General features: G+C 36.5%; 1 long non-coding RNA gene across 6 annotated transcripts; it reads left to right on the forward strand.

Moving 5' to 3' along the window:
- Positions 1-4,605: 4,605 nt before the first annotated feature.
- LOC141592109 (uncharacterized) lies at positions 4,606-10,708 on the forward strand. Of its 6 annotated transcripts, none has more exons than XR_012521052.1 (7): positions 4,606-4,937; positions 5,360-5,427; positions 6,327-6,514; positions 7,089-7,224; positions 7,931-8,047; positions 8,506-8,635; positions 10,394-10,708. It is a non-coding gene; the product is annotated as an uncharacterized LOC141592109 (long non-coding RNA). The 6 variants fall into 6 exon arrangements; XR_012521049.1 differs by having other exon boundaries at positions 4,607-4,937; positions 5,329-5,427; positions 6,393-6,514; XR_012521051.1 differs by having other exon boundaries at positions 4,607-4,937; positions 6,393-6,514; positions 7,927-8,047.
- Positions 10,709-11,000: the final 292 nt, after the last annotated feature.

Genomic DNA, 11,000 nt, shown 5'->3' on the forward strand with positions numbered 1-11,000 from the left:
GGGGCGCTTGGTGAGAAACGGGGACAAGCGTTTGCATTTTGTAAGGAGTCGCCACCAATTTTTATGGGAAATTGGAACCGTTCGAATACCTCGTGTCATGTCAAGACACAAAGTAGTGACATGAACACTAAGCAGTCGTTACCCTTAGCATTCTATGTCTAGAATGACTCTCGTGGATGCCAATGAACACGGGTGCTCACGGAGATCTGGAGTAAGGGGTGAGGGTACGTATTAGGAAGCTCTTTTGATCGAACACCTAATCCCGCCCGCCTCGATAGCGGCCTCTACTAATGATTAGGGAGTTTATTCGTACTTGATATATCGTCGGCTATATGCATGCAATGCAACATCCATTGATTAATCCTAGCATGTGAGAATTAGACTAAGTCGGTTGACACGTAATTAGCATACAATTGATGTCGAAGTTGGATTTAATGTTGATTTACATGTGAAAACATACAAGAAATAGGATAAATAGAATAACTATAAATTACAATAATGAAAATTACAATAATTACATTGGATAGGCGATTTATGTCGAAAATACCTTTAAAACGGATAATTTGAGAAAAAGAAATAAGAATAAAACACGACAGATCAGAAGGTGATAATACGATTATTAGTTGATCAATACGTAAACTAATTAAACTAGGTCAAGGCAGAAACGGAGTTCGAGGCGAAATCACCACGAACAGCGCAGCGAGCTGCGCCCTTTGGAAGAAGCGCGGCGATTCTTCGCGTCATTCCAAGTGGGTGAGTTCTCGGCGTGAAGTTTTAAGCGCAGATTGTTAACGTTAATTGGTAATTTAATGGATTGATTGATAATAATTATTCGGATGAAAGTGATTTAGCGTATTATTTACATATGATTAAAGTCATAAAACAGCAAAATATGAATGAGACGGAAATTAGACGGATTAATTATGTGAAGGGTCGAGGTTAACGAATGATTAATTAATGACATCGGTGAAACAAACTAAACAATTTAATTAGACTAGACACGGTGAATGACGACGAATATGGAAAAACTATATCAATAACGAATCTCAGAAACCCAATATGAACAGATTGAACTTCTAAAATCCGGGTTTGAATATTAATGACGAAAACCCGCAAATATGGATTATTTAGGATTTAAGTCGGAACAATGATGAATTAAGCATGTTAATGATGAATGATAATATACATATGAATTATTAATGATCATGTGAACGAATTAACAGAAAACAATTGAAAGCAAATAAAAAACACGAAAGACGAATCACGGAGGGACGAAGAAGAAGAAAAGAAGCGAGGAAGCTGCGGCGGCCCTCACGAAGAGGCGCAGCAGTGCCTGCGCTCCTTCAAGAGGCGCGGCGATTCTTTGCGTCTTTTCTCTCCGTCATCTCCGGAAATCCGCAAAAAAGGTTTTAAAGACGGTTTTAGAAATCGGTTTTAATGGTGTATTCGACATAAATCTTACAATTGTTATGCAATAATAAAAATACAATAAATAAAAGGAATTAAATACACCCTCAGACTTACATGTTGACGAAACGAGAAGAACTAAGAAGATCGATTAGTGATGCTCGACGCGAATGCAAGGAAAGAGTGCCCTCGAAAGAGGAAAACGATTTAACAAATTGATTAATTAGATTGATTGAGTGTAGTGGTCAAATTGGTCGGTCATGCAACGGAGAGGCTGGTACCCGGAAGGATCCGAGCTTACGTGGTCGAAGGTTCAAGCACGTAGGCGCCAATTAGTAAGAACAAAGTCTAGAATGCAAAGGGAGAAGAGAAGGGCGGACACTCGCGTGAGAAATATGAGGAACGAAAGCTCCTATTTATACTAATCACACGGAGGAATAGGGTTTCGGAGACTCTTTGGAAGTGAATCTCGGAAAGATATGAAAAAGATACGTAAATCATGCAAAGAAGGGCCTGGGAAGAGGCGCAGCAGCCACTGCGTCCCTTGGAAGAGGCGCGAGACTTCTTTGCGTCTATTCCGGGAGGTTTCCTCTGTTTAAGAAAGATTTCCGTGTTTAAGTTATGGTAGGACGGAATTGATTTGATTATCTTTTGAATATTACGGGATATTATTTGCCAAAAGATAAAATTTGAGAAATATGGAATAGAAATATCCGGAACATTCCAGAACATTCTGACTCGGGATTTAAATTATCGAGAAAATGGAGACGGTTTTTGACCGGACTCGAATGTACTCTAATTCTTGTCCAAAACGACCGTATCGGCACGTAGATGACAACTAAGAGGTTGACATTAATTTTTGAGCAATCACTTGACGATAATCTTACGAATTGTCACAAATCGTTCCGCGTATCAAACATGCGGCCCAATCATCACCGGGTGGTTTGCGAGGGGTGCAGAAACGAGGTGTCTACAGTTTCATTTCTTTTATTTCGTTTGGGTTTGTAATTCGTTTGTTGGGCTATTCTCTTCTAATGGGCTCGTACTATGATATAGGACGGTCTTATAAGAGATTTGTCATTTCACAAATTGTTGTATGAGACGGTCTCGTAGCATAAGATAAGCCCATTAATTAAAGTCCAATACATTAAAAAAAGGAAAAAAGAAGGAGAATATTGTGAAACCAACTCCTTCCCCACGTCTACACTCTTCTAACTTCTTCAGTTTGTGTTTGCCCTTTATTGTCCTCTGATTACTCCATCGTAGAGGTGATCATGGGCCGGGCCAGTGCGGGCTTGGGCCGGGCCTTTCTAACAAAAATGGTCCATTTGTATGGGCCGGGCTGGGCCGGGCCAAATGTGTGGGCTTATTTGACAAGCCCAAACCCGGCCCTTATGGGCTAATTTGGGCTTTTGGGCCTAAATGGGCTTTTCGGGCTCTAAAATTTACGACTTACATTAGAAAATAATTAACATAAGACCTTCAATTACTACTTTAAAAACATACGTAGTTTATAAAATTGTACAAAATATGATGAAATGCTCTCCAAAATAAAATAAAGACAAGCACCTCCACTTTAGAATGCTTAATCATGCATTCGTGATATAATTTATGTTATATACACATTGTTTTATAAATCTAAAAAAATATACTTGAGTTTTTAAAAAGTTGTTTATAACTTTAACACTAGTTTAATAGGTTTTATAAAAAAATATTCATTTATTATTAAATATGGGCCGGGCCGGGCCAAAATTTGGGCCGAATGCTTGGCCCAAACCCGGCCCAAAAATATGTCGGGCCTTTTCGGGCCAGCCCATGGGCTTTTTTGGGCCAAAACAAAAGGCCCAAGCCCTTCTAAAAAGCGGGTTGGGCCGAGTAGGGCCAATGGGCTTGGGCCATTTGATCAGCTCTAGTCCATCGCAGTTATTGATACCGCCTCAGACGCGGACTACCCTCGTGGCCTCTTCGGCTGCAAAGCCATGAAGTTATTGTTTAAAAGATACGGTTTTCAAACTAAAATTAATAGTTTATTATCTACAAAATTTAGATGATAAAAATTAAGCAATATTATAAAATTGTACAAAAAGAAATGAAATAACGTCTCTTCATTATTACAAAAAGTTTTTAAGCTAAATTTAGAGGTTCTAGAGTTAAAAAATTTAGATGCTTTTTTTGAGTTAAAAATTCAAAGTTGTCAACATAAATATGAGTATTCAAATTATAACAAAGGTTTCAATCCCAGGCATGCCCGGGTCATATCTTAATATTAACATTAGTATAATTACCCGTATCATGTTAGTAGTTGATTCGAAATGCAAAGTCTTTAGAATCACAATATTTAAATTGCTACATAATTTACCGAATCTTAATTTTTTATAGAATATCTTATCGTGAATTATTAGCCATCAAAGTTGTAATTAACTTAACCCGAGCAAATTATCACACACATAAAACTACCATAAAGTCTCATATGAAACCGGCCCACATATTAAACATATATATAAGACCACTCATATTAGAATATCACAAATTCTCATTATAGACGGACACTATCCTCATACATACGTATAGACGGATACCATTTCTCCTCACAAAATACTCATTTGCCATAAAGTGGGATGCACATGTGGGGTGCCCCACCTTGTCCCCCATACCCATTTTATTAGAGGTCTTTACCCGTCTATATGCCCCACCCGTCTATACCAAGACCTATTGTTAGAATATATGATCATCAAGAAAGTTTTCGATAATTGAGCTAGTCTTATGAGACGAGTTGTATTTATAACTTAAGAGTATCTAATAACACAATCTCTCGAATAACTATCGACAATCTTAAAAACTAAATGTATATAGATAATTTTATCGTGAACTATTTACCAAATGAGTTGTATTTAACTTAATAAGAGCAAAAACTGTTAAATACTCCTTAATCTTTCGTAGCTTCGACTTGTAGTATCTTTGGAATATAAATTGTTGAACCCTTAGATTGCTACTCAAACTCTATCTAAAGTTTAAGAAGTTCAAATTCTATCTCTCAATTATAATATGTATACATTTCATGTCCGGACGTTACGCGTATAGTATCACTATACTGTCTTTTGGCTACTATTTTTAAGTTTAAGATTAAGTGACTTTCTACAACGACTATTTATCAATTCTCGTGCATATTAGGTTATAAGTTCATTTCCGATTAATATCTATAACCCTTATAAATGTATGAAGTTTGGGAACCTTATAAATGTATGAAGTTTGGGAAAATGTTGCTTGTGAACAGTAGGCCAGTAACTTCCGTGCCTCACGCATGATGAACAACAATCTCAACTTTACCTCCTTCTCTCCTCATTTCTTACTTATTCTTTGTTCTTCTTCCTGCTACCCTAATCTTTCACTCTCCTTCTCTTTCCTGCTCACCTCTTCCTCTTTCATTCTCCTTCCATTTCGGTCTCGCCTCTTCCTTAATTCCCTCCCCGTACCATAATTAATTTTTACAATACGATTAATCGTTTCACTTGCACACCGGTTTAACAGAGGTTAGTGGTTAATTTTGTTGGTATATTATTTCGTTTGTGGTTAGAAATTAATTGGGGTTGTGTCTTGTGATTCGATTTAGTGGTCTGGTTATTGTTCCGTTTTTCATTTGGGTGAATTGTTATGTATTGCGTTTTTCATAGCTGATTGATATCATTTGATGATTTCTTTTTTTTGTCTATTTGTTGATTTCGATTGCTTCATTGGTACGATTTTCATGGTGTTAATTGTTCATGTATTGCGTTTTTTTAGAGATGATTGATTGATTGCTTGATCTACATGTTCTGAGGGTCGTCTCAATTTCGTTTGTTCTATGTCTCCTTTATGAAGTTGGGTTTCTAAAGTTCTGTATAATTTCATTTGATCTATGTACCATCTGTGAATTATTTTTAGTTGACTTGTGGAGGGATGTCTATGATTGAAGGTCCTCACTGTCGAGCTGGAACTCTTGTATCATATCATTCGGATGACCTTTCTGGCCCATTTTATATGGTTAGATTTTCTTTCTTTCTGAATACATGTATTTCTGAAGCTGTGTGTGTATTTGTAATGCTCTTATTCTGATGTAGGTGTAAAACAGTTGCTTCCAAATTTATATGCTTAACTTAAACTTTGAGTCTTGAATGAGACAGTTTTACATGTGCTCCTCATTTAACCGTTGGGTTAATGAGTCGATCTGACATAGTACATCTAATATTGCTTTATTTATAGTTTTTTTAGAATTAATTTTGCTGCAGTCTTTGCATTCTATTGTTTCCTCTCTGGTCGTTGTCTATGTGCTCACTTTAAATCTCTCGTAAAGCTGTACCTTTATGTCTCTAGAGACGCAATATTCAGTCTTTGGCGCTTCTTAGCCTCTACTGATTGAGTTGGTGCCTTCTTGGGACAAGCATATAGAAAAGCTCCCTATTATCTATAATATATCTCCCGATATGGGAAATGTGAGTCATATGATGATTATGATGTCTATTTTGCAGTCCTTAGAATGCAGTTTAGAATTGTGTGTTGGACTTGTCTTTTCCTATGATGCTCGGACTCGGGTATGAGGATCTAATACGGGTTCGGATCCCAGTGCCAGATCCTTTAAATCTCAAAATCAAGGACTTGAAGACACTTTTCGAAGGATCCAAAAATCCCAGTTGGGGCTCGGCTAATTTCTGCTGACCTGTTTGTTCAGCTTGTAAATTTCATTTTATTCTGGATTTGTCTGTACTATATTCTTTTTATCGTATCCTCTGACTCCTTTTGGAGTGTTTAAACTGTTGATAATCTGGTTGATTAAATAGTCTCAAATTCGGGGAAATGTTGCTGTAAACTATAATACCATTTATGCCTGGTTTATCTCCCGGTATCTGTTTCCTGATTCTGATTCCGTTTCTGTTAATGTTAAGAAATGATTAGCCTACCAGCAGTGGAGTGTTGGCCTTTCTCATAGACAGTAGTGATTATCTGTGCAGTTTGCACTTCTTTTGTTGGCTATATGACCTAAATTTTGGAGTCGCTTCAGAAATCAGTGCAGCTACTGAACGTCGCCCACATTCCGCAGCTCGTTGATTTCCAGAGGCAAGATTCTTTAGAGGTTTGTAGTTTGTATTATGCTACTTCTAATTACTCCGTCATGTCTGAATTAGTTCTGTACGCAATTTATTTCCGGCCTTCTCAACCGTGTCTTTAGGTTTTATTTTTCTGCAAATCTTTACAGTAAAATTGCAGTGCTTAAAATGGAGGTACCGTGGGACATTAGGTCTCAGGGTTCGAATACCCCATTCCTTTTTATAGTTTTATTCCACCTACCTCTGTATACATCTAATCCGAACCACCGCACCTTTCAGTTCAGCCACCCCACTCTCTGAAAAACTATGAGATGAAGGGTTTCATAAGACATTCATTTCAGTGAAGAAAGAATTATCTAATTTATAAAGCGAGTACTTACTTGATCAAACATTCATACTTGTTAGATTTTGACATGAAATATTCGAGTCAATCTTAGGAAAGATTTAATAATACTGATTGTGAGGATGATGATATGAAATAGGTAGAATGCTTTTAACTTCATTCATCGTGTTTGGCTAATTTGATGAATTGTGATTATCCAGGTATCCGTTCTTACATATTATACACCCTAAAATCATTTTCTATAAACTTCATTGCAGGTTATGAACCTCGGGAGGCGAGTTTGATTAGAGTTCATTATGTTACTTGCCAACTCAAATAACCATCCAAATCCAAGCAGCACTTAGTTCTGTACGAGAGTTGCCCAATAAGTGTGCTGTTTTGTCAAAAGTATGGGTAAGTATCCTCTCCAACCCTTTAATTATTTCAATTAGTGATCTGCTTCGTTGTTGCAGATTGACGCTTAATTAGCAAAAGTCATTGCATTCTTATAATTAATTAAGTACTATCAGACAACTCAAAAGGTCAAGTTGCATATTGTATTTGGTGTTGGTTGTATGGTAAGTTGTTGCTCACTTTACAATGGTATATTATCTTTGCATTTGTCGAGTTACTCTGAATATTAATAACGATCTTTCCTTTAGGAAAGCAGTACTCAATAGTGATCTAAAGTCTAAACAGCTGTAAGGTGTTGTTTGTGCTATTTAGTGCTCTCACTTATGTTCATAAAACTGTTTTCGTTAATAGATTTATGGCACTTTTCCTTGGGTAAAGTAAACTTCACTTTCAGATATTCGCAAGTGGTCTTCTGTCCAAACTAGAAATAATATTGATGATAACTTCGTTAGTCACCACACTGTTTTTGTTGCTTTCAAATCAGTGACAAGCAAATCAAAATTTGCACAAAATTCTAAGATCCAAAAACTTTTAAAATGCAACTAGCCCTTCTCCTTCAATGCACAGTCATCTCAATGACTCGCTCCGGTTCAGTTCCAATGATCTCCAGTTCATTCATCTTTCTCATTTTGTTATTTATTTTATTCTTCACTTGATTTTTACGATTGTTACCTACTAATCCGGCCTATTTGTTTGATTAAGATAGAGTCCAGGCGTCCTCCGGATACAAATGCTTCTTATATTTGGATACCAGTGGCAAGCGACGACGGAAACAAGGCCCTTCGATGCTGGAAGCAGTCATAAACAGACGGTGATGATCTGAGTAAGTATTTCTTTCTCTTTTTATTTTCTATTGCTTTACGGTTGACATATTTGTTTGTTGAACAATAGATTAAAGCCAACGAACAATGACAAAGGATAATTTCATTTGACCTATGTACCATCTGTGAATTATTTGTTTATAGACCCTCCTTTGTCATTGTTCGTTGGCTTTAATTTATTTGATTTAGGATTTCAATTCTAAGGTGAAGGGCTACACCCAACTGATGATTGTTCGGTTTTGATGTTATCTTTGATCGTTTTTAAAATATGTGATGAAGTTGGAGAGAGCGACTGATAACATAGAGGGTCAGGAATCTATTTATTTGTAATCGTGAGAGTGTATAATTTCTTGCTCCCTTGCTTACTTCTTAATATTTACGACAAAATTTCACTTGTGTATGTTTTTTTGGTTGATTTATTGAGCCTTGTGCCTTATGACTTATTGTTGTTTTGTAATAGGCTGAGGAATACACAACTGCATTAGGAGCATAAGTCAATTCCATTCAGCATCAAGCTCGAGTTTCTGCTCTTATATCTGAAAAGCAAGACTCGGAATTGAAGCTTGCAGAAGTAATGAAAAGTTCTTCAGGTACTTTCAATGAGTTTGGGTGCTTAGTTTCGATAAAATGTAATGAAAAGCCATAATGTGAAATATATTAGGCAAAGTCGACATCTTTAGCCTCCAAGAGTTACGTGCATTTTTAAGGTAGGAAGGTCTTTCATGTTTTTAAGTTGCACACAATGTGATTCATTTTAGTCAATATCAAATCAAATTACAACAAAATTAAAACAAAACACTCTAAATTGATTTTGAAAAGGATAGGATGTACCTCAATAAAAATTGGGAGAACGTATGGAATTCATTTGAAAAGACGGGATCCATTTTAGTGAATAGATGGTAAATCTGAGATGGAATACTTTACCCAGTTGAGTTGAACGCTAAAGGTGTGCAGAATTAAAGAAGAATTAGCTTAGAATTCAGAAAAAGAATAGATACCACCCAGATGAGTGAGTAATGAGTTAATTAAGTAGTAGTGCTAAATGGTGAATGTATATCTAGAATACTTGTGCATATTTTGATGTACTTAATCCCTTTTGGTGTGAGTGTTTACTGTTTGGGACGGGAGTAGAAGAATAATTCACGATATGGAGATCCGAGTTGCGGATCGGAAATACCTGATTCTAAGCATTGAGCTAGCTATGGGAGAGGAACAAATTTGTGGTGTCAAGGACATTGAAAGGGCAAGTAGATTACCTTACATTAGCTTCGAGTTGTGTGCGGCTTTACGACATAATGTAGTATGGAGTACATGATATTTTGATTTTACCTCACTGAGATTTATGTGTTTGACACTTTGCCGACTATGACTTCTACCTTCCTATAGGGATCGTTTATGTAATGCTCCTTTTCTTAGGGACCAATACTTTTGTTTTCTTTACTGCTTACTTCATTTTCAATTGACGAGCAATTTGATTGAATTTGATTTGAAGCTTTATGAAAACGTCTGTGCTTGGCAGTTTATACTATGAGTGTCGTTCTCTTTGGCTTTTAAAACTACTCCCTCAAACTGAAGCCAAGATTAACATTAATGATTAAATGGAGTTTCCATGTGCGTTTTAATTTTGTGTTGGTCAAGTTATTTGTCCATGCACATTAGTAGTTGGAGGAGTTTGACAGTTTGATCCAACTTCGTTTTTTCTCCGAGTGGCTCTGATTGGATTTTTTAGTAGAGCCAACTATAGCAGATCTCGAGATTATACTAATTTTTTTGACGGAAATAGACCTCAAATTTATACAGAGTAGTAAAAACTTGGTTAAATGGAAATGATTAGTGCAAAGTGTTGACTTCGGAGAAAAGATCTAAATGCCTACTTAAAACATAACATTCAGCAATCTTCGATAAGTTTTGGTCGGAAAATAGGCTAGAGGTCCTATTTTTTCTTGTCTTAGGCTGAAGTAGTCGTTTACTTTGTGTAGGCAGATTTGTGTTGGTTTTTCAGTTAAGTCTTTCTTAAGACGGTACTATCCTTCTTAAGCTTAAGATGGGTCATATAATTAGTCATGTTCAAACAAGTTGACTTCCCATTTATAGGAAAGAAATATCATCAGTTGTGTACTTGTGTTCCAAGGGATTTAAATAAATTCTTCTTTGGCCAGGAAAATTTTTTTTGTTCCAGTTTATTATACGTATGTATTGATATCTCTCTACACAGTTTCTAATTCTATGTACTTTTAACATATGAATGTTTATTATAGTGAGATGTACTTTTTCTTTAGATTTTTTTTCCTTCCTAGATTAATGCAGTACTACTTCATTTTTGGTTTGGTGTATGTATGGTAGGACAGCCATCGGGTTCATCGAACAATTGGCAAACATGGCTCACTGAGGATAATTATAGGGTACCTAGAGACTACAGGAGTGCAAATAATGAAGGATCGAGAGGAACAAAACGCATTCGGAATGAAGAGCTAGAGTTTTTTTTCTTTGTTAGTTGAGGTAAAGCATTAGACGATGGCCGCCTTTAACATGAACTGGTTACTCCGAGATGTCATTTATTTTCAGAAGCCTCTTTTTCTATCTATATATATTGTAGGGAAAGTCGCCCCATATTTGCACATTTGTGATATCTTAATTATATTGCTCAACAGTGTGTAAATCTATTAAGTTTGTATCTAATGTTTTTTTTTTATCTGCAATTGGAAAGTACTTTAAGGTACGGAGTAAAGGCTTTATTTATGCTAGCCTAATCAGATCAACAAAGCGTCTTGCTTGTGACGGGTTAATCCCGTCACAAGCTTAAGACCTCTCACAAAAAGGGAGAGGGGACAAGGTGGGGCACCCCCCATGTGCTTCTCACTCACCTCTCAATGGATATTTTGTGAGAGAAAATGGTATCCGTCACAAGTTTGTGACGGATATCGCCGTCTTCAATGAGCTTTTGTGTCACATCAA

Source organism: Silene latifolia, chromosome 7 (assembly GCF_048544455.1).
Source record: "Silene latifolia isolate original U9 population chromosome 7, ASM4854445v1, whole genome shotgun sequence".
Taxonomy (NCBI): domain Eukaryota; kingdom Viridiplantae; phylum Streptophyta; class Magnoliopsida; order Caryophyllales; family Caryophyllaceae; genus Silene; species Silene latifolia.